The 22,937-nt window shown below is 45.9% G+C and overlaps 1 protein-coding gene across 1 annotated transcript in view; it reads left to right on the forward strand.

Moving 5' to 3' along the window:
• LMX1B (LIM homeobox transcription factor 1 beta) overlaps window positions 1-22,937 on the forward strand; it is an 86,029-nt gene that overhangs the window by 1,270 nt on the left and 61,822 nt on the right. The gene's annotated exons all lie outside the window — the stretch shown is intronic.

Raw genomic sequence — 22,937 nt, forward strand, 5'->3', positions numbered from 1 at the left:
CGGGCTGCGCAGGCAGCGCCACGCTCGGAGCCGTCCCGCGGCACTCTCCTGCCCGCCGCAAGTCCCGTCCCGCCGCCACCCGCTGCCCCGGAGCCGCCCCGAGAGGCCCGAGGCCAGCCCCAGCGCCGCCCGGCCCGCAGAACGGCCGATGCTACAGCCCGGCGGCGGGCCGGGGCTCGGTGCGCTGCTGCGGGCCGGCCCGGTGGAGCGGCCGTCGGGCGCGCAGGGGACGCGGCGGGGCCCTGCCGAGGGGCTGGCGCAGCGGAGGGAGAAGCCCGGCGCTGAGCTTGGCCACGGCCCCCGCCCCGGCGTTGCCTGCGCTCTCTCTTATTCCGGCTTTATCCCCAAATGTCAGGCGCTGTCGGGAGCGGCCCCCGCCGCGTCGCGGCCCCGCGCAGGGACGGAGCCCGGCCCCGCGCCGGGCCGCCCTCCCCTGCAGAAGCCCACTTCATGCTTGTCACCTAAATTGAGGATCCTTTTTGTGCCGGGAGGGGGGCGAACATGGGCATTTCAATCACTAGGACATAATATGGCTCTGCTAGAAGTCTGACAACAAACAAAGAACAACAACTATTGGTTTGCATCAACTTTTGTCAGGCATTCAGCAGGCATCCAGAAAGGCCTGAAGTGGCTTAGTGGCAACAATGTGCATTTCATAGCTACAGCATGAAAATCCATCTCCATGGAAACGGGTAGTAAATGCTAACATGACATGCTGAGTATAAATATTGTGAGGGTTATAACTCTTGTATAAATGGCCGAGATAAATGTCCCCCTGTTTAGGAATTACAACAAAACATGTTATTTCATGCTGCAGCCCTCGCTAGCTCCCAGAGAGTCCTCCATGGCCCGGGCACTGTGCATGGGAATAACCCAAGGCTTGCCTGTGGGCTGCTGCCATCCTGCCTTCGTGGGGCTGGGGCTGTGGTACCTTTAGGATTTTCTCGTGCCCGCTGCAGGAACCCCATCCATGGGCTTTGCCTTTCATTTCTACACAAAATAAACCACCCTGGGGTAGCTGTAGTTGTAGATCGATGAAACTTCTTTTTCTGTAGGTAGTAACGCCTTACGTATTTTTGTTAATTAGTAAAGAATGTAGAATAGTCTTCAAGCTACCTTAAAAAGCTTTATTTGGCAATGTAAATATTTACATTAGTTGCAAATAAATGTACCCTCTAAGTTCCCAACTTTAGTTCCTGTAAAATAAAGAATTGTACTTAGTGACCTAAAAAGCAAGATCAGACACTATTGCTTTGTAAAACAAAAATACTTTTCTGACTAAAAACAGAATTGTTACTGCTTCAGAACTTCCCGTATTACCAAAAGCGTCCAATTGTAGAGGGGGAAAATGGGGTATCCAGGCTGCCGAGCAATAAAAAGATATCAACATGTTGGCCTTTGTTGAATCCCAGCACCTAGTGTGACATGACATGGTGCCCTGCTGTGTGTGCCCCTGAGGACTGACAGCGGCAGCGGCTCACGGGAAGGGGAGGGGAGACACGGTAAATCAAAATTTGTTTTCTCTGAGATTTTATTAGCCCAAAAGAGCAAACGTGTGAAACTCTGCTGACACGGATTGTGTGTCCTTTCAGAGCTGGAGAAATATTCGTTTATGGTAGCTAGAGGATAAAAATAGCTGTCTATCCGTGCAAGTGGCCCTGGGCTGTGCAGTACGGAGGGTCAGTTTTATTCATCAGACTGTGGGGAGTGAAGCCGTGAGCGAGCTGTGCGAGGCGACTACAGTAAGAGGACATAGCCGATGCTGGAACCCTGGGATGGGAAATGCCTGTGTGCTCAGTGAGCATGCCTTGGGGTAGTGAGATGGAGTGGAATCGGTACGGAGGAAGACAGGGATCAGTAATATCAGATGCTTTTTGTTATCCTGAGTCCTATTTACAGATAACTGGGAAAAATAATTTAAAAAGGGAGAATAAAGTTTACTTAAATATCTCAGTTCCTGAAATTTGCCTTAAATAGATTTTTCGGTACGTAGTAATGTAATTTTAAAGGTCAGATTTCTCCAGAACTCCCAGGACTATAATCAAGTGCTGTGTATATATCTTTGGGAAAATGGTGTCTCATCTTTCTAATGAAAGCAAGCTTCTGATGGGTCAGATATCAGACCTTACACCTTTCCCTAGGTCAGGAATGATTGCTGCCCATCCTTGGATGAGGGCATTTCACATTAGGGGGAAGGGTGGAAACAGTTTTTCTTTTTCTTTTTTTCTTTTTATTTTTCTAAGAAAAATGTTGGCTGTGTGAAGCTACCCCTATGCTTGGAATGTTACAGCAAGTCCTGGGGGAGGTGGATTAGTGGCCCAAGCCCAGTTTGAAGTAGTCAGAGGTGCCTGATAAATGTAATTTATCACAAAAATATCATCAGTGTGTCAGTGGGATAAGATGGGCATGTATTTTGGTCTCTTTTTAAAGAAGAAATTTAGCACGTTCTTGCATGAGTACATCCTGATGTTTTGAGTTAATGCAAAGTGCTTACTTTGCTAAAATTTAGGATTTTGAGGGTCAGGTGCATTTGATGGCAAGGTTTTTAAGGAGAAAAAACCTAGAGCAGTGGCACCAGGGAAGGCTGGCTTTCGCAAGCACAAGTCAAGCAGAAACACTTTGATTTTAATTAGAACTTTGCCAGATTGCTGCGCTTTTGGAACCTTACACTTACACTGTGTTTTTTTTTCTTTAAAAGAACTTTTCTTTCTGACAAGCTGAAACCTTCAGAATGAATGTTTTTTCAAAAATAGAAGGCTTGTGGTAGTTGTATTTTGGTTCTTTGCTTAAATGAATTTACTTATTGTATTACTCATAGCAGTGCTTTCTGCTACAAAATGCTAGTATTTGTAAATACTACATTTCTTTTCCATTTGTGTATTTCCTTTTTTTGTGTGATTGCGCTTTTCTGGTTTGTTTTTCTCTCACTGCCCAGTGTTATATAATGATTGCCCTAGTTATTTCTGATAGTAAAAAAAGATATGTTATGAAAAATAACTGTTCCAGGATATGTATTTCATATATAACCTATGCATATAATTTAGAGAAAGATCTGTATTCCTGTTTTAGTTTTGGAAATAAAGGCTGTAAAAGAGGTTTTTATTCAAGGCACCAGATAGCAAACACCCACAGTTGCTATTTCATAATTTTTCATTAGTGCATTCTAAGTTTTGTTTAGGGTGAGAAAGAGAAATATTCAGGCTTTTGTTCTTTTAGATGTGTCAGGTATTGTTTTAGCATCACTTCTGGATGCTATTAAAAAGGACCCACCATGTATTTCTGTTCTTCATCTTTGAGTCCTTTCTTGTCGGTGACTGGGGTTGGTTTTGCTTTGCAGTCAGCACGGAGCAACACGTCCCTCGCAGGAAGGAAAGAAAACCCCATGAAGCCTCGGTGCTGTGGGGAAGCCTTCCCCTCTCCAGATTTTGGGAATGCTTTCACGCGAGCGTAACGCTGAGGCTGATGTTTCCCAGTTCAGTTGCATTTTAGATTCAAAATATAACGAAAGCTTCCCGTCAGTGTCTCTTGGTTTTGTGACTGTTATTTCTCGCAGAGCGCGGGCTGTGGAATGTGGTAGGAGCCGGGTGCAGGAGGGACCAAAGCTCCCGGATTCTGCTGCAGGCACGGTGGACAATAGCAATGTGCCAACGGCAGGATTTGATGTGTTTCCAGTTTTCCTGTTTTATTTTTAACGGAGGAGCTGTTCCGCTCGTGGGTGCAGTCGTGCAGCACTGTGAGCTCAGCAGAACCGTGTGGATCGGGGGGTCCCTCCAGCTGCTCTTGCCTTGTGCTGGGCGGGCACTGGTTCTTGTGCGCGGGTCACAAGGAAACAACACAGAAACCAGATGAAACTTAGAGACAGGAGTAGCCCAAGCACATCCCCAGGACATGGAGTAATGATTAAAGTTATGTCATCCACTAAAAATGCTTTTCAAAGTCACTGAAATACTCTGGCATTTTTTTTTTTTCCTGAAAATCCCACCAGCCCCGCACCGTCGGTCTCATCAGCCCCATAAAAAAACCCCTCGGTACGATCAGACTTTTGTGGCATCTCGAAGCAGTCCCCGAAGCGGGAGCGCTGAGGAAATGTGGCTGTTATTTCAGCCGGTGACGTCAGCAGAGTGGCCGTGCTGGGGCCGGGCCCCCGCGGGTCCCCCGTGCCGGCGGGGCTCCGGCCCTGCGGGTGGCAGCGGCGCTGGCCCCGGCGGCACCTCGGCAGCGCTGGCCGCGGGCCACCCGCTGGGTCGGGGCTGGGCTGCCTGAGTGCTGGCGGGGATCTGGGATGGAATGTGTTTTGAGGATTTGGGGAGACATCTTGGTTTGCTGCTGCGATCACTGTAACGTTGGACAAAATAATTGCAATGGAAAGACACGGTTTGCACTGATCCGTGGCAGGAAACGATAGGGAAGATCTTTGTGCGATATAGGCAATATGCAATTAAATTAACAGGAGGGTAATTTATAATGTTTTACTACTACCCTGAGAAAAAAAAAAAAAATAATCGGAGATGTGAAATGCATTGCAAAAATTTCTTCACTTGTTATAACAAACAGGAATATTTTGCATTCTCTTTAGAAACTGAGTCTGTTATTTTCTGGTCTAAACTTTTGAGGTAGCTCAAAGGCATACATGCCCTTTCCAACTATCAATAGTATATCACGATAAAACAGCTGGATTGTAATGTCTCTTTTTAAACTTAATAAACTAATAATTATGTTATTAGTGTATTTCAATGGTAAACACACACCCCTGTCACTTCCCTCCGTTTTGGAGCAGCCTGTAAAGCCTGGTATCTTCTAAAGTGCTCACTGCTCTGGTGAACCTGAAAGTAGTGTGGGGGGGGGTGTGCAGATTTAGCCAGCGGTTGCTTCTTTTGGTCAGATATCTGGGCATAAATATTCGGGAGAGAAAGGAGTATGCTTTTCCTAACGCAGCTGTGATTTTTATTTTTCATTCCAGACAAAATTTGGATTTATACTAAATCTGCTATTTCTTGCAGTAACAGGAGTTGATTTAATTTTATTTAATGTCTCTTTCTTCTGGAATGGCGAGTGCAGCAGATAAAGGGATTGATTAGAGGAGACTTGAGCCCCCTGCGTGCTCGGTGTGGAGGCCAGCGGGAGGTTTGGGAGGTTTCAGCGTTCGAGGAACGACTGGGGCCCTCCCGGCTGTAATGGAACGCTCACCGGAGCCACCGCGCCAGCGGCCGCGCTGGGGCTGCGCGGGCACAGGGACCCCCGCCCCACAGCGCACCCCGAGCACCCACGGGTGGCTGCTGGCGTGGCTCAGCGGGGCGATTTCGGGGCAAGAGAGAGGGCTCAGTGAACACTTCGTGTTTGTTGTCAGTGCCAGGCTGAGAGCAGAGTCCGTGCCCGCCTGCCGTGCGCGGAGCTCCCCCGCGCTCCGCGGAGCTTGTGGCACTTTGGGGAGAATGTGGAGTGTAAATATAACAGCAGCATTTCATGACAAAATTAGAAGAGGACTTTACACTTCTCGGGCCAGCTTGGACCATGCCACAAGTTGCATAAAACGCAGAGTCAGAGGAAGGCTGTGGATTTTAAACCCCAGCAAGATGGAAAAAGGCCGTTGCTGTGTCCTCTGTAGAAGGTGTACAAGGGCAAATGATGGAGTTGCAAAAACCAGGGAAAGAATATTCTCTTTGCCTACAGATTTTTTTTTCCCACATAATAAGTCATGTTAATGCTCAAGAGAGGTAAGAACCAAGCAAATAAATAAATAAAACGGTGAAGTGACTTGATCAGCAATCTCCAGTAAAGGTAAACAAACCAGGTATTGCTCTGGGATGGTTTGGTGTGGTAGGAAGGGGTTTTGGCATGATTTGGGATGATTACATTACTCACAAGGCAAAGATTGACTCATAATGAAATGACAGTTTCTTGTTCATTGCAGAATATAAAATTTCCACATTTGTTTTGGAACAAAGGACAAGATTAACTATAAGTAACAGTGTGTTGTGAGCCCCAACAGATGAGTCTGCAGCAGCCAAAGGAGGGAACTAGAGGAGTCTGGAGATAAGTGGGTGCAATTAGGAACAGAATTTTCCTTTCTCCAGGTGAATTGAAATAACTAAATGAAGTGGGCAGGAAATTTTTATTGAGTAGCCACCTTGCGGACTGTGTAGTTGTGGTTTGGTATAGCCAAAGCTATGACTGAAAACTGATCTTTTTGACAAAATAAGTATTAGAATTTATTTAGAAAGCAGAGGTGTTTTCTGAGTTACGGTATTTTATAAAATGTAACAGGGAGATAACTTCGTTTTGCAGCACTGGGAGCCTTAACAGCACTGGGGAAGGAGACATCACTTTTCTCCATTAGTAACTAAGTGAAAAAAATACATTAACAGCTTCACATCTAACTTAAAATAAATGTTGAAAGCCAAGCTAGACTTCCGAGTCTGAGAGGAGAAAGCATAAAAGAGGAAAAAATGGAAATACTCATAAGGTAAAATGAGCCTGACTTTTTGTTTGAAATGCAGTGTTAGTGTTTCTAACATGCATGCCAGTATAGATGTGAATCTTCAGCGCCTTGTTCAGGCAAATTATTCACTCGTTTTAGAAGCCTCTTTAAATTCAATATAAAATTGAGGCAGATACTTTAATTTTTCCTTTTCTTTATTTTTTTAAATAATTTTTACATATCAACCTTACGTTTACATTCCTGGACTTGCTTTAGCTAGACTTATACTTCTTAAATGAAATACTGTCTTACCCTTGCTTTGCTCTTCGGCATACCTGCAGTTGCTCTGGCCACACCGTGAGAGCTGCAGGCCTGAGCCCAGAGACAGCCCCTGGCACCAGCAGCACTGCCAGGAGCAGGCTGGGGGGGCAAGGGCTCCTGCGCCTGGGCCTCAACAGGCTGCTCTCAAAACAGCCATTTTGCAAAATAGACTCTGGTTGTTAAAAAACGAATTACTGGTAACTGTTTTCTCCTTTTATATGACCAGCTCGTACCCCTAATAGGTGTGCTGCCATGGCCCTTTTTCGTGTGCTGAATACACCTCGGAAGTAGAAACACCATGTGTGGCATTTTACGCAGTTCTAATGCAAATTATATTGAAGCAAAATCCTCACGATGAAGTATTTGCAGTCGCCATTAAGCATCTGAAGGGTGTAATGTTGAGGTCAGCATTGCCAGTGGCACCCAGGGTCTGCTGCACCGGGACCCCAGCAGCCCGGCCCAGCCCACCTGTGCATGGCTCATCACCTCACTCTCACAGAATGGGGGTTTTACCTTTCAAAAACTATTTGCCTGTGGGCAGAGAACAAGTAGACTTTTCTGAGATTGTATTACAGTAAAGGAATTGTTAATATGACTAATTTCAGTTCCTTGTTTTCTCGGGTTTGAAATTTTACAGTGATCTTCCTCACAGATACAGCAGAACTGCTGTAGCACAGATTGATTAAATTCTCTTGATATCAGCATAAACAAGGTATAGCGCATTTCTTTGGGACTTGATAAGAGTTTGTGCTCTGATTCTCCTGTAACAGGCAGGTAGAACACTTGTGGAGGTCATTTGCTTTGCTTCCAAAACATTTTATTTTCTCTAATATGCACAAAATTTTCCTCTGCGAACATTGACATGAACTTGTGAACACGCAACTCCTATTGGCTTCAGTGAGAGCCATCCTCACTCATCAAAGGAGGGAATTTGGCTCTTGATTTTACTGCAATCAGTGTTTTATTTATAATGTACAAGAGTGCACGTGCACTCTCCCAGTAAGAGCTGATGGGATTTATGTGCACATGCTGAGGACCAAATCCTCCCGGTAGCTGTTAGGAAGTTTACTTTCACACGCTTGTTCCTTGGTGTAACCTGAATCACCATTCACTGATGACAAAAACAAAACAAAACAAAACAAAGAATAATCGTCTACATCAATATTTTTTTTTTTCAGTTGTTACTTCCATCATGTTAGTATTATGATAGGGAGCAAGCAAGCTTGAATTTGCAGAAGAAACTATGAATATCGTTTTAAAGCATTTCTGGTTACAGCCAGGGATTGCTGTGATTGAGAGAAGCACCACTGCTCTTTACAGGCTGGCACTGGTGCATTCCTTGTGTGTCAGTGAGGGAGCACGTGTGTTGCAGCCTGTGGATGGGGACAGTTGGACGGGGACAGCTTTCCACTCCCCAGCAGAGGAGCTCGGCAGGGTGCCCGGCTCTGCTTGCGCAACTGGAGCCGAGGTCCTCGGCAGCTCGGTGGGACTGGACCCTCGGGCTGTGGCACAATACCTGCCAAAGCTCGTTAGTGAGAAAGGCCAAGTTCTTCTTAAACACCGACCCCCCAGAAGAATTGTATCCAACCTGTGAGATCCTGGCCTTTAACAGAACCAGCTTGACAACAGCTTGCGTTTTTCTGTTGCCTGAGAGCGCAGTTCCTTCCTTCCCAAGGGAACCGGCTTCTCTCTACTCTGTTTTTTTTCTCTCATGTCACAACATTAATCTAGTTTCAGGGGGATGTAGGTGCATTTGCTGAGGTTTCCTTTGATAGTGCATATCAAATGAGACAAGTGTTTAATTTGGTATCATAAAAAGAGGTTTATTAGCAAATCACAATAAATCACTGTAGGAAATAATGAAACCAAAACAAAAACCTCAAAACAAAACACTGAAATGACCACAGGAGAGGTGAGCTACCAGTGCCAGGGGGATACCTGGTACAGTGGTCCAGCTGTACGTGACAGTCTGGTAACCCCAGCACTGTTCTTAAATATTCAGGATCTCCTGCAGATTTTTCTTGGTAGCTGACGCTCTGTGGTGACCCATCTTGAGCACCTTGGCTGTGTCCCTCTGCTGTGCCTTGGGTCTGTGGCAGACGGTGGCCAGGAGCAGGCCCTCTACCCACTTATGAGCCTTGTCCCAACCTTTTGAATGGTCAGGAGCCACAGAAGAGGTGTACTGGGTGCTGTGGGGGGAAGATAGAGGGCAGAGGGAGGAAGGGTTGAGCCAGCTCCCCAGGTTCCACTGTGGCTGCACAGGCTGGAGCTGGCCGGGCACCATATATCCTTCCCACCAGTTGAATGATGTGTTCAGGATACTGGAGCTGTGGTGGTGTGGCTGGTAGTTCACAAGGGTCCAAAGCCACGGGCTGTGGTGGATGGATGGCAGCTGCCATGGGGGAGCAAGCTGGAGCTCCCTGCCTGTGTGGGGTGGGGTCATGCAGGTTACCTGTACAGGTGGGTCTGCTGGTCTTCCAGCATTTCTGACTTTCCAGAAGAGGAAGAGCTGATCCTCCCCCCTCCTCCACCCCACTGTTAATAATCGTGGTTTGCAGACTAAATACCTGTTCCATGAATGTTTGTGTGTACATGGAAGCTTGAGTCAGTACCCGTCATCCCTCTGGAGCCCTCCTCGACGAGCAGCGTGAGCAGCGGGTACAGGAGCTTGTGGGGCTGGCAGTACATTCTCCAGCAGCTGTCAGCAGGCAGGGACATTCCCTGTGCAGAGGTGCTGATGCTGCCACTCAACAGGCCCCGGGTGGGGGTTTGAGCCAGCAAATCCCTGCTCCCAGTAGTGCCAGCGAAGCCAATTGCCCCGGCGTGCAGCAGCTTGCAGTGTCATGCAAGGTCAGTTTACCTGACAGCAAGCATCTAGTGAGAGCTCAGTGGAGCTGCTCACTGCAGTTTTTGGGGATGTGGCTTTTCACAGGCCTAAGCTTTTCACCCGCTGCCTTCTATCTTCCCCCCACCTAAGTGGAAGTCGCAGTTTAACATCATGCGTTGTCTTCACAGTTGGATCTTGGCGTGGGCTTCATCTGGTGATAAGAAAAGTTTCCCCTATGGAGTTTGATCCTGTAGGGTCAGGTCCCACTCACTCTGGAGTCGATACAGAAAGTGTGGTGGGGCCCGACATGAATGTTAGCGCCAGCAGTGAGGCTGGTTATTATTAAGTGTGCAAATCGTGCAAAGATACAAATGGAATAAAACAATTTGAGGGAAGAAATGGCAGTGTAATGTTGCAGCGATGCTATCTCTGCACGGCATTATTGGTTTGAACCTGCCAGGCTCAGTGGTTGGAGCTGCAACAAACAAGTGATTCAGCTGATGGGAGCAGAAAGTGTTAATAACACTGACAGCTACGTTGGTAATGGAGGCACAGGCGGATCCTACTGCCAGGGATTCCCGCTGCGCCCTGGCTGCTCCTGGCCAGAGCTGCTGTGGAACAAAGTTCCACGGAGGAGGCAGAGTTTGTATTTCAGCGGCAGCTTCCTTCATGTCTTGCACTCAGGCTGCAGGAGCATGCATGACCTTTGTGGGGTCCATGAACTTCTGTGGGGGTGTCCTGAGCTGCAGGGAGCCGGCACTGCTCTGGGGTATGCAGCTCCCAGCAGCTCCTTCAATCTTGCTTCCCCGGCCTCGCAGCCCATGCTGGGGCTAGTTCCCAGCATGGTTTTGTGAGTGTAGAATAAATTAGTCATGATGGCGCCTGCATTAATTTTATGTGGGAGAATCCCCAGGGATTCCAGAGCAATTACAGGGAGTGCAGCCTTGCCCAGTGCAGCGTCCTCCCCATCCTGCTGCTGTTCCCCACAGAGAGAAGCAGCAAGAGGGGACAGGAGGGCTGGGTGATGCAGCATCCTTCATGGCAAAGCCAGTGCAGGATGGTCTATGGTCCCACTGCACTCCACAGCTGGCCCAGGGTGCCAGGACTGAGCGCCAGCAGCAGTGGAGCTCGCTCAGCTGCTGTGTCCTACAGAAAGGCTGGAAAACAGGCCCAAGGCAAGTGTGCTTTCTTGGCTTCATTCATGTCCCTCGAACACTGTTTGTCTTGAGTAATCAAAGTGTGTCCCATTTGTGGCTTTTTTCTTAAAAAATCAGCTCATACTTCGGCAGGGGTTTGTCTGAGCGTACAGCGGATACATTCAGTGACAAGAGTTATAACATTCAATTTGTTGATTGCCACAATTAAACCTCAGGTTTTTCACCCAACCATCCAAAAGCTAATTGGACATTGTCACTCAGGCAGGAATACGTACAAACAAGGGCAGTCTATGGCCCCGGATCCCAACAATGTGATTTTCATCACCTTACCAGTCTTTGGGGAGTCTTCAGCTTCCATCTGGAAGTACCTTCAACCCTTTCCACCTACAGATCTTGAAATAGCTATAACAGAGAGAAAACCAAAATTACATGGAGTTTATTGCCATTTCAGAAGGAAAAAAGTGTTTGAAAAAGTTTATTCAGGAAGCCAAGGGAAGTTAAGTGGGAGACATTTGCCATTTCATCAGTCTGTTGGTGATAGCCATTCATGTCATAAATGGCTTGTGTCATTTGATGCCAAAAATAACACAATTTTCCTCCCCAAAGGCCTATAGGGTTTTTTTGCAATAAATGTTTATTTGTTAATAATATACTTTAAACAGTCCAGCCTTGACCTCAAGCCTCCAAAAGAATCCATCTTCTCTCTGAAAAATCCTGCAAAGTTTGTGTAATTTTTTCTGGGAAGGTGTAATTGATGGCGCAGTGAAGGGCAGTGTGTTTGCTTTAACTACTGCAGCTGCGTGGATTAACTGTTTATAAGGGCCTACTGTGCTTTGAATGGCGACTTGCTTAGATTTCAGGCTTTAGTTGACAGCACTTCCTAATTGTTCCTTGGATTTGCTTAAGTTCAATCAGTAAAAATAAATTTCTGCACAGAGCTCACCCATCGTTCTTCCCTCATCGCTGCTTCAAAACCTTTGAAATGCTCGTTTGTAGGAGCTTGATTCCATGGGTCACCCTGCAGCCGTGAAATAGGGGCTGAGTGGGGCTGAACTTGTTCTGTCTCCTGCTGATTTCAGAAAAAATGTCAGAGGAATTTGGGTGCTGAGCAGATAATCTGTATGCAAATATTTTTGACAGGCTTTCAGCGTACTAATCGGAGTCTCTAGAGTCGAATATAGAACTGACAGATATGAAATGTGATTAAATATTCAAAAATGTAGCAAAGGATTTTGCAAGTATCCATGATATAGAAACTGTTGTTTTGAGAGAAAATAGTAAATAAGATAATTAATTTATAATATGTTGCACTGTTTTGAAATTGCCCTGCCAAAAGCTGGAGTTGGATTTCCACTGGCAAAGTGTTTGTGACATGCCGGTGACATGTGACCAGTACCGCGGTAAGGCAACAATTGTCTCTTCACTGAATCACCACTACCACTGATTTAACCAACATCTAATCACATTTTTTAGCTGTTTTTGTTCTGCCATCAGCCACTCTGATCTTTCTCTTACAATTTTTCATGTGAACTTCCACTAAACAAGCAAAGTATTGAGGCATTTGTCAGATATTTTTTTGTTAGTCCTTAAATGAAAATGTGGTTTTCTAGAATTCTGGAGGGCTTATTTTCTTTAAGATCATCTGAGTTATGGGAGGGAGTTACACATTTAATTTCTCAAAGCATTTCAGCTCCCAGTGCTAGTTTGTTTTCAGTTTGACAGGCACTTGGATAAAATGAAGAACAGTATGTATAAAATGAATGGAATTCATTTTTTCTTTGAACATTTCACTTTTGTGGAGCTAAATTATTTGGATAACATGGACACTCAGGTGCTTTATGTGAAGCTTATTTTAGTGGGACTCCATAGCACCAAATGGCACTAGTTGTTTGCTGAGAATATGTTTGTAGTTTATTAATTGTAACAACTATATGATGTTTAAAAATCTATATTTTGAGAATCAAAGCTTCTGGCTTGTGCTGTTAGAAGTTGGCTAATTTTACTCAATCTTCTCAAGAGCAATTTACGGGGCAAAGTTACACACACAACTGGCCGAAGAACTGGGGGCCTTCAGGTGCCCAAGCGGTGTGGTAAGTGATCATTTACTTCCCAGGGGCATTTTCTGGGGCAGTCTGGGGCACAGTAACCTGAGCAGTTCTCTCCTGTACCAGCAAGGGTTTGGCTGTTCACAGAATCACAAGACGGGTAAGGCAGGAAGGGATCCTGGTGGGTCACCTGCTCCAGCCTCCCTGCTCGAGCAGGGTCATCCCAGAGCACATGGTACAGGATTGCATCCAGATAGTTCTGGAATATCTTCAGTGAGGGAGACCCCACATAGTCTGGACAATCTGTTCCAGTGTGCGGTCACCCCTGCAGTAAGGAAATTCTTCTCATGTTCAGGTGGAACTTCACATCCATCGGTTCCTGCCTGTTGTCCAGGGCAGATACACATGTGTAGGCCCATGCAGTGGCTGCACAGCCATGCAAGTGACCCAGCTGCAGAGTGTCCAGGGACAGTGGCAGTGTAGCCTCCTCCTCTGTACCAGGGTTTGAGGTCTGTCCTGTCCTGTCCTGCCCTCCTCCTCTCTCCTAGAAGTGAGTCCTGTGCAGACCTTGCGTGTGTCCTCTCAAGCCTTCCTCGGGCGGGGGAGTGCCGTGCTGCCAGGGCTCCTCTGGTCCCCCTGGCCTGTGTGATGCAGGCTGACCCTGAGCTCTGGCCGAGCCCACAGTGTAGCATGGGGGGTCCCAGATGCTGCGGAGGGCACACAGGGGGTACAGACACTAATGCTCCCCAAACTGCCCCTCCTGGCTCCGTGAAGTTTCTCCTGATTCATTCTCAGGTGATTCATGCTCTCAGCATCAGCTGCCTGTTTGTGAAGCTGAAAAGAAGCAATCTGAAAGTGAAATAGTCACATTACTGAGACTAATATGGATTTGCTCCTGTAAGAGGATACTAAAAGTCCTTTTGTTGTACAGAGACTGAGCTTTACCATGTTTTAGTCTTTTTGTCAGCTTTCTTTGGTATTAAATCAAGTGACAAAACATTTAGCTTTATCCCTGTGCGTGAGCACTCATGCTAATTAATTCAGTAACTCTTTTGACCTTCTGTTTAAAAGATCACAACTGGTGCTGTTCCTGCCCAGACGCCACCATCCCTCAGCACCCTCGGTTGTTCATGTATTTAAAGCGTGGCTGTGGTGGGGATGGCTGGCATCTGAATGCTGTTATATTCTTGTAATAGCAAACATTAAGAGAGTTAAATGGACAAATGAATAAGAGAAAGAGTAGAAAAGCCAAGGAGCAATTAAATGTAACTTTTCATCATGAAAAGGATTTCACTGGTTTATCTTCTAATAAGATTATGTCACCGACACAAGTACCTAGGAGCCTGTGATTGACAGCCTCCTGTACTTTTATCAGGCAGTGTGACACTAAACCTCGGGGCCTTTTGTCCAATAGAGTGAGCTCACGGAAACTTGCCGTCCTAATCCCCTTATTCATGTCAGGCACAGAAAAGAAGTTCTGATCAGATGGCATCTTACAACAGTGTCACCTCCACCCCCTTGGTGCTGGATGGACATGGGACATGGGACGCTTTGTTCGCCGGCTGTGCTGTGCTTCTGCCTGCAGCACTGCAGCCCCGCTTCTGGTCCCAGGGCTCGCGTGTCCTGCCCACCACTGCCCCGCACGATGCACACGCTGGACAGCTGCTGCCTGGGGGAAGCTGTGTCTGCAGGGCAGGAAAATCCCAGAGAGATGGTAGGATGATTTACAGGCTATCTGATTTTGTTTATATTCTGGTTTTATTTCTCTGAAGAACGTAAGTCCTTTAAAGAAAATACTTCCTTTTGTGTTGCGTCTGTAAGATCATGTAGTGAAATGTCTCACTGAGCTTCTTCAGACTTTGCACCCAAGCAAAAGAGTAAGTGGAACTAAACCCCCTATCTTTTCAGAAGCATAGGATCAATGTTGTAGAAGTCAGCAATCGATCCCAGTGCTGCTATTATAAGTTTCATAGCTCCAGCCCTTTCTTAGTTGTAGGAATTCCTTTGTGCGTATCCCTGCGGTAACCTATTGCAAATAGTGGTTCCCTGTGGTGCTTTATTTACTTGTCCAACTGTTTGGAAGTCTGTTAGTCTAAAGATCAGATGCTCTGAAACAAATCTTATTACCTTAACCAGCTCTCCAAATTCTTCTTTCTCCATTTTTATTGACTTCTCTTCAGCTAGAACTAATACATGTGCAGCAGGTGGGCAAGTACATCTTTCAAAGTTTAGCCCCTCAGATTTAACATGAGAAACTATATATCTTTTTGTTTTCCTTGGAAAATGTGGGAAACCACAGGTATTTGAAGAGTTGCCTCCTCAGTGGATTTGTGAAGTTTATACTGGTTGCTGTAATTTTTGAAACAGAAGTCTGGGAAATTTTGAAAGAATGCTGCATTCTGGGGCATAGTCTAATTAATTACTTTTTTCCTTGCATCAAGTATTTTTTCAAGCTGTAATCAAAAGCAATGGAATGGGAAAGTTTTAAGATTTTTTTTCTTTTCATCCAGACTGGCACCACTGGCAGAGAAACTGCATCAAACTTCCTTCACCTCATCTGCTACAAGCTGGTTCTGTCAGCACTATTCACCAGTCCTCATTTGAGAAGGCGTGTCCAGCTCCTCTGTATTTTTCATCTCTATGTGCATTTTTAAAGTAATTTTAGATGTAAAAAGTCAGTGCTAATTAAATGTTTTAAGAAATCATCCCTCAGGAATTCCCCTTTTTCCTCCCTGTCCCCCTCCCCGGTTCCTGGCGACCCAGTGCTCCCCGGTGGGTGCTCACATCCCATCCTGGGCAGATGCTTCATCTCTTGTGGCATTTTGCTTCAGCAGATATCAAAGTCCTTTGCAGAGCGACCTGCCTGGGGTTCCTGCAGGCTGGAGCCTGTCCCAGGCGTGCTTATCCCTGGGACACACAATTTCTTCCCATGTCTTCTTAGGACCAGGCTGCCCCAGGACCCGGGATGGGAAGGTTCTCATGTCTGGGGCGTGCGGAGCCATTCGCTGCTGCTTTGCCTGCGTTTGTTTTTCCACTGTAAGCACCAGCGGCTGCCAACATGAAGTGCAAAAGGGAGCATACACAGGATCCTATTTTAAAAAAACAGCACGCAAAGGAACCTGCAAGGCTGCGGCTTTCCTGCAGCAGAGCATGTTTGCTTTGAACAGCCAGCTCTGCTGGGATCTTGGGAGTGCAATCTGGTGTCAGTTTGCTGTGGCTTCTGCAGCACAGACAGGGCTGGAGGTGCTCAGCTGAACACAGAATTATGTACCCTGGAAATCCATGAGGCTGGTACAGGAGTCCATAAATGTATGTAAACTTCTCAGGTCAATTAACTGATAGGTGGATTGAGCAGACAGTGTGACATCCGGGTGAGCTTGGGGAGAAGGTTCAGTAAAACTGTAAAGGGCATCAAAACATTGGCAAAAGCCTTACCGAAATACAGGAGTGTGTAACACACCTGAAGTGTTAAATACAAGCAGAAGCAGTGTGGTATGAAGCTGTGTGTATGACAGAGAAGAGGACTTCAGAAAGCATCTGAGATCCTGTGAGTATTGTGGGTTTGAACTTGAGGGCTGTTTACCACTCCCCTCGGAGCTCTGCCAGCTGTGGTGCCAGTTTGGGGTGTCCTACCCTAACACCAAACACGTCTGTTGCAGAAAGGTGTAGGAAATACAGCATGTTCTGCATCTTCCAGAGAGAACCAAACCTCACTGTGTGCCCTGATGCTATACACAACAGCTCCTCTTGCTTTCCTTGACATGTCCTGCCTTTCTCTGAGCAAAAGGATCACTAAACAGGGAAAAAACATTCATCCACAGTGAGTTTGGGCTGGTGTTCCTGCATTAGCAGTACTTGATTCTACAGCATTCTCATTGAAAGAAAAATAACATTTGTTTGGACCAAAAAAAACCAAACAAAAAACCCTTTGGGGATTGAATTTCAGAGCCTCCCTGCCTTACTCTCAGCCCCCTCTGAAGGCTGAAATGATTTGTGAGCAACGGCCTGTGACCCAGGGAGGCATCAAGCAGCAGAGAAGGGAAACATTTGGAGTTCAGAGGGACAGTGGGTCTTGATGACCAGTGTAAGACAATGCAGATGTTTCAGATCATGAGGTCTCTGATGATGATGAGAAAATGCCCCTAACAGCCTCTGGGCTGGGGTCTTCTCTGCAGCTCTTTTTCCTTGTATAATGTTGTCACATCTCACAGGATTACATTTTTAGGATTTACTGTGGAAGAATCATGGTACTTATTGTGTTAGGTAACTCTGATGAGCAGGGTGGGATTTTAATTTCCCACTGGGAAGTGGGTTACTGCTCTGCCCCATGGGTGTTGGCAGGGGCACCCAGAGCAGTGGTGGTGGGGCTGGGCTGTGTGTGCTGCCAGCCCTGACAGTGGCCCATGGAGGGCTGTCTGAGAAGAGCGAGAGTTTTTGGACAAGAGTCCAACAATAATGGCATGTCCCATTGTCTTTTCTGATATAGACAGAGATTTCCTGGAAGGAGGACAGGGTCTGGAACAAGGAAAGAAAAACACTGATGGAGGAGGAGGAGAAATCATTCAGGATCCTAACTCAGCAGTAGGTCTGCTAAACATCTAGGCACTGACCACTGGCCATGTTGGCTCTGTCCAGTCCCAGCCAGTTGATCTCGGTGCTCCTGCCTTGGGAGGAGTGGAGAAGACCCGGTGGGGCAGCACCCACCCTGTGGACAGGAGCTCTGGGACCTAGCCCTGGCACAGGGATTTGAACCTGCACCGCATCCAGGGCAAAGCATCCCTCAGCATCACTGCTGGGCCAAAGAGGTGTGTGAGTCTGGCATCCAGGTTTGTGAAGAAGTAGGCCAGAATTATGTACTGAACACGTGCACAAGCACCAGGAGAACAGTGTAGGCTGTGGAGCCCAAGTTGGAGAAACAAACTCTGAGTCTATTTGGTCTAAAGCTTAATACGTGAGAAACAGCAGACACCAGTCCTGTAGTGCTTAGGTGCACGCTGGTGTTGTGTGTTGTCAGAGACCATGTCCATACCCAAGCTCAGTGCAGGGCTTTAGGTACCAGAGGCCCTGCGGGGCTGGAGGATGGCTTTATTCCCAGGCAGGAATCGCAGTGAGAAGATGCCTCAGAGACCACCCTGAGCACCAAGGTAGGCATGGGTGCGAGTACCTCACGCTCTCACCAGTCAGTCCCAACACAGCTGGAAGTGACAGTGGGCGCCTTTCCCTGATTCCATGGAGGGAAGCCCCATCCCGTGCTGCTGCCAGAGTATGTGAGCAGTGGGGCTGGGCCTGGGCTCACCTCACTGGGTCTGCTGCAGCCACTGCTGCACCAGCAAATCTCGAATTACATCTGCAGTGAAAAAATAGGATACAGAATTTAAAATACTGTTTTGTTAAAAAAAAAGCACCGACTGCCTGTTGGCTTGGGGGAGTGCAGAGGCTCTTCAAGGTCTTCCTGAGATCTGTCTTGCTGGGAGGATGGTGTGCCCTGCACAGGAGGGGATGGTGAAGGGGCTGCGGCCGAGTCAGCCAGAGCTGCCGCCTCCAGCGCGGGTGCCTGACTCTGCCCGGCCCCTCAGCAGGCAGGGCTGTGGAGCACCACGACTGCCAGGGCAAGGCAGCAGCAGCAGGTTTGCATCTTGGCACTGCTGAGAAGGGGACTCTGGCTGGAACGATTCCCGTGGATGCTGCCAAGCTGGAGCCTGGCAGAAGAGTGAGAATTTCCTAACTGTGACAAATGCCTGCCTGAAAAAAATATGTGTTTATTCATCAGTGATGCGTTCAATTAGCCTGAGCTTTGGAAAAGCTGTCTCATCGCTCCAGCGGTCTCCCCTGCCATTTGAACCACCTCTGCTGAGGAAAAGACTAGATAATGTTTTACTTTAAAGAAATGTAGGAACTGCTTATTTCTGGTGCTCCCCTTTGCAGCCCAGCTTGGACTTCTGATGCTAACTGGAATGGGAACATGCCTTCTTGGTTGTGTTTGCTATCAAGAGCCAAGTGTTTTGGGCCTTTTGTATCTGACGGTAAGTTACTGTTTTCTTACAGGGTATAGCTAAAAAAATGAAACCAGAACTTAGCCCCCAGAGAACTTCTGTCACAGGGGGTTTAATTAAGAAGCCATTTCCATGATCTGTTGTGACTGTGATAAAAGTAACTTTGTGGTTTTGAAGAGGTGGCTGCCACCTCAGTGTGGTTCCCCACCAGTGGGACCGACACAGTTTTGCCTTTTGACTTTGGCATTCAGCGTTTGGCTTATGATGGAATCTGAGCATGGCCTTTATTGTCATTATGGTTGAAGGAGCGTTGTTACAGGCATAGCTGGAGTTTTGTAAGCACATGCTGGAACATACACTTAAGATATTCAAAAGAGGTTTTCAATAACAATCGTGTTTAGAAACAAATGACCTTGGTTTTCCCTTTCTGGGCTGTTCTGTGTGAAGCCAAGTGATCACTGTTCCGGGGATGCAATCTGCTGCATTGACTTTGGGGTCTCAGGCACAAGAGAAGCAAGCTGCCTACTTTAAAATGGTGCTGAGCTAGCAACAATGCTTCTGCCTCCAAAACAGCTCCACAAAGTACCAGCTCTGGTAATCAGCTGATTTTTTTAGGTCATATGTAAATTAAGAACACATCTGCTTTCCATATGTCTCACATACACAGCTTACATATGTTTTTGGATGTATTATCTTAATCATATTTATTGGCCAAAGCAAAAAAAAAAAATTAAAAAATATTTTTGGATTCATACTATTATAAAATCAACAACTATAAAGTAAATGAGTCATGTACTGCACTGCAGTTACAGTGTACAATTGCAACAAGTATTTAAGAGCTGTATTTCTTCACTGGATCAAAATCTATAGGCAACATTATTATCTCTCCTGTATTTTTGTCTAACAGAGATCTAAAGAAAAATTAATTACACTTCTCTGACTGATTGTTATTCTGCTGAAGTATGGTTCTAATCCTTATTAACATTCTCTAAAGTCATGCATGAAATATGACTTTTGCACCACACTCTGTGGCATATGTTTTCTCTTTCCAGTGTATTTTTCAAACTATCTTCAACCCTCACTGCTGTTCATTATTTTAAGATAGGTTTAAAGTTTGCCACAGTCTCAAAACTGATCCAGTACAGAGCATTGCAAGGAAAAAAAAATGACACATCATTCTGCTCATGAACACAAATTGCTTCTGATTATTTAGCTTTGAATGTTCTCCTCATACTGTTTTTATTAAAAGCCCCAGTATATTTATTCTTGATAGTGTCTTCAATTAAGTTAAAAAGAGTCCCTTTTCTATAGCAGTATGTAAAGAAAATAGTTGTTACAACCGCAAAATTACCGAAAAAACCTGGTTCTAGTAAAGTACTACTTCAGTTCAACAACCACAGCACGAAGTTTGCTGTTTTCTTGTAAACTTTCCAGCCATTAGATAAACAGTGTCTGTGTCTTCACACAGAGCTGCACCCTCACATTGTTTGAGGACAGTTGTTTTCCTGCAGGTTTCTGCAAAATGTATGGTCCATTAATCCATTTATCAGTATTGGAAAATTTGTCTGTTTGGATACAGAGTGACTCTGGCCAGTGGTGAGTAGGTCTCTGCTCTAGGAATAGTTCTTATAAGAAATTGCTGGAGGAGCTGGGCAGAGTACTCCACTTCTGCTCATTGCCTCCCAAGTGCCATTAATTTGAGCTGTGACAAGGGGAAGGAAAGTTGTTACAAGTGGGATCCTGTGACTTCTGCACACATTGCACACAGCTAGGAATGTTTTCCTTTTATACAACAGTGATTTAGGAAAATGGTCTACATTTAGCAGTTTCTGTAGCTTCTGCTCTGTTGGCTTGACAATAACTGATTTTTTTGTTTGAAAACACTGCCTTTTAGTGCTGTGATGTCACAGCCTAATATTGTGCAAAGGTGTAACCGGACCAAACATGTCAGGAACATGTCAGTAACTTTCCATAAATTATTCAGTCTCTTTGGGAAAACCCCTAATTATGTGTTAACTCATTTTCTACTTCAGAGGAGTTTTGTCTTGAACTTCAGAGTCCAATAGCTGTGAAGCTTTTATTTATCTATTTATTAAACTTCTAAAAAAATTTGGGGGGTTTACTGTATTTCTGCTTAAAATTCTTTGTGTGTGAGCTCTGAGAGAGAACTGCAAGGATCTGGCAGAAATAGGATGTCAGAAATCAAAGAGTGGAGTCACTTTAAACTCATTTACAAACAGCCCTGAGAGCGCAGGATGCAAAGGTCCCTGCCGAGCTCTCCGTCCTCGGCTCAGCAACTGCCACACATCCCCGAGCGGATCCTCAACATGCTCCAGGCAATAAAGCTGTTTGTGCTTTGAAGGCCATGGGGTATGGAGGAGAGGGCTGTTTGAAACATGTCACTTTGAACTGTGTTGGAGGGTCCCAGGGAGCTGGCCACCTCCGTCCCTCGGAGGTCTGGTTCCAGTCTGCGAGCCCTGGAGCCAGCCCCATCGTCTGCTCAGGTGGCCCCACTGTGAGATGTCAGGCTGATAAGTGAAAGTAGAGACTTTCGAGAGAAGATCAAGAGTTTACTGCTTGCAATGCATCCCTCTCTATGTGTAAGAGTTCAATATGGCAACAAAAGGGGTTTCCTGCCTGCAGACAGATGCTGCCTTTTCAAAATGTTGCTTTACATTTGAAGCCTCAGCATATGCTGTAATAAAGGCCATCCTGAAACTTCAATGGATTGCATCACGAGGAAATTCAGAGAGGAAGGAGCTTTAGGTGGAGCTGTGGAATCTTTTATGAATTAATCCTCCATGAAAAAAATGGGACTATCAAGTTGGGGTCAGTCACGGCTCAGGATCAGTGCTGTCTTGTGTTTTAGCTCTGCTGGCATTCCTGCCAAGATAACTGGGTAGGGAACGGGCTGGAATGCTGCTGAAACACCCGAATTTCTGTGCTGCAGAGGGGAAAAATAGAAAATGTTGGTGCCATGTTTCCTGCCCAAAGGGTACACTGTCCTGTTAGCTGATCTGCAGAACTTAGGTAGGTGCAGGATGATGCCACATTTAGCTAGTTTCTTTACCAAGAGGTGGGAACTAATAGAATCTCCACTTTGAGTGAATCTGTGTACATTCTCTGTGTCAGTGAGGCTCGGCAGGCAGACGGGAGCATTTGGCTGCTCTGTGTCAACTTGGGTGCAGCTTTCTCTCTTTTTCTCACCATCTCTGTTCTTCCAGACGCGTCACAGACTTGCAGCGTAAGGAAGCAAGTGGCCAGAGGCAGGGACATGATCCTGGCTCCCTCACTGAGGGATGTTAGGGCAGCACTCCCTGTGTCCCATCAATGGGGAACGGGAAAGGGGGAAACATTTCCCTTGACTACTTGTTTTAAAGCAGTTGTTTTCAATATGCTTTTGCATCCTATTTCTGAAGTGGGCTGGCCATTAAGCTTTACTTGTACACGTGTTTGTGAAAAGCAAAACAAATAAACTATTGTTTATTCTTCAAAATTAATCTCACAATGTGCATTTAGTAATGCTGGAATGGTTGGGAATAGAGGTTGTCTAAAGCAACACATGGATGCAGGGTGAGGTGGCTTATGATGGATAATGGCCAGAGTGCAAATACTAGGGTTAGAACATGGCAAATGTGCAAAAGAGAGACAGAGTAATTGTGGTGAGGAACACTGCTCATTTTTGGCAATTTGTTCAGTGACAACGTTGAGTGGGAGAAAGGCTGTAAATTCCTGTTGGGTTTGGGACTGACAGTAGGGAGCAGTGCTAAGCTGGCTGCCAGCAAGGGTCACATGGGCTGAAATGGATTCTTGCTTAAAAATGGAAGGATTTTAAAAAGAAAATATTTTGTGCCAGGAATTTGAATTCGGCTTGTGTTATGGTGGGATTTTTTAACGATTGGATTTGTAATTTCCCATTTTTACATCTAAATTTTTTGTCTGGCAGTAGTGTAAATCGACAATACTTTGACGCAGAGCAAGACTAGTGCAAACTTTATGCAACTTTATCTAGCTCAGACGTTCCAGAACAGGGCTGTCAGATGAGTGTGAACTCTCAAGCCCCCAGTAAAGGTGCTGTTATTAAGTATAAATACAGAGTAGCTTTTAATAGCTATAATTAAGATGTGTTATAGTTTAAAATTAATAGAAACAGGTTTTGGTGGCGGTGAGCAGTTC

This window comes from Corvus kubaryi, unplaced genomic scaffold, assembly GCF_017639235.1.
Source record: "Corvus kubaryi isolate FWS band 111438036 unplaced genomic scaffold, C.kubaryi_AGA036_p1.0 78, whole genome shotgun sequence".
In the NCBI taxonomy this organism is placed as follows: domain Eukaryota; kingdom Metazoa; phylum Chordata; class Aves; order Passeriformes; family Corvidae; genus Corvus; species Corvus kubaryi.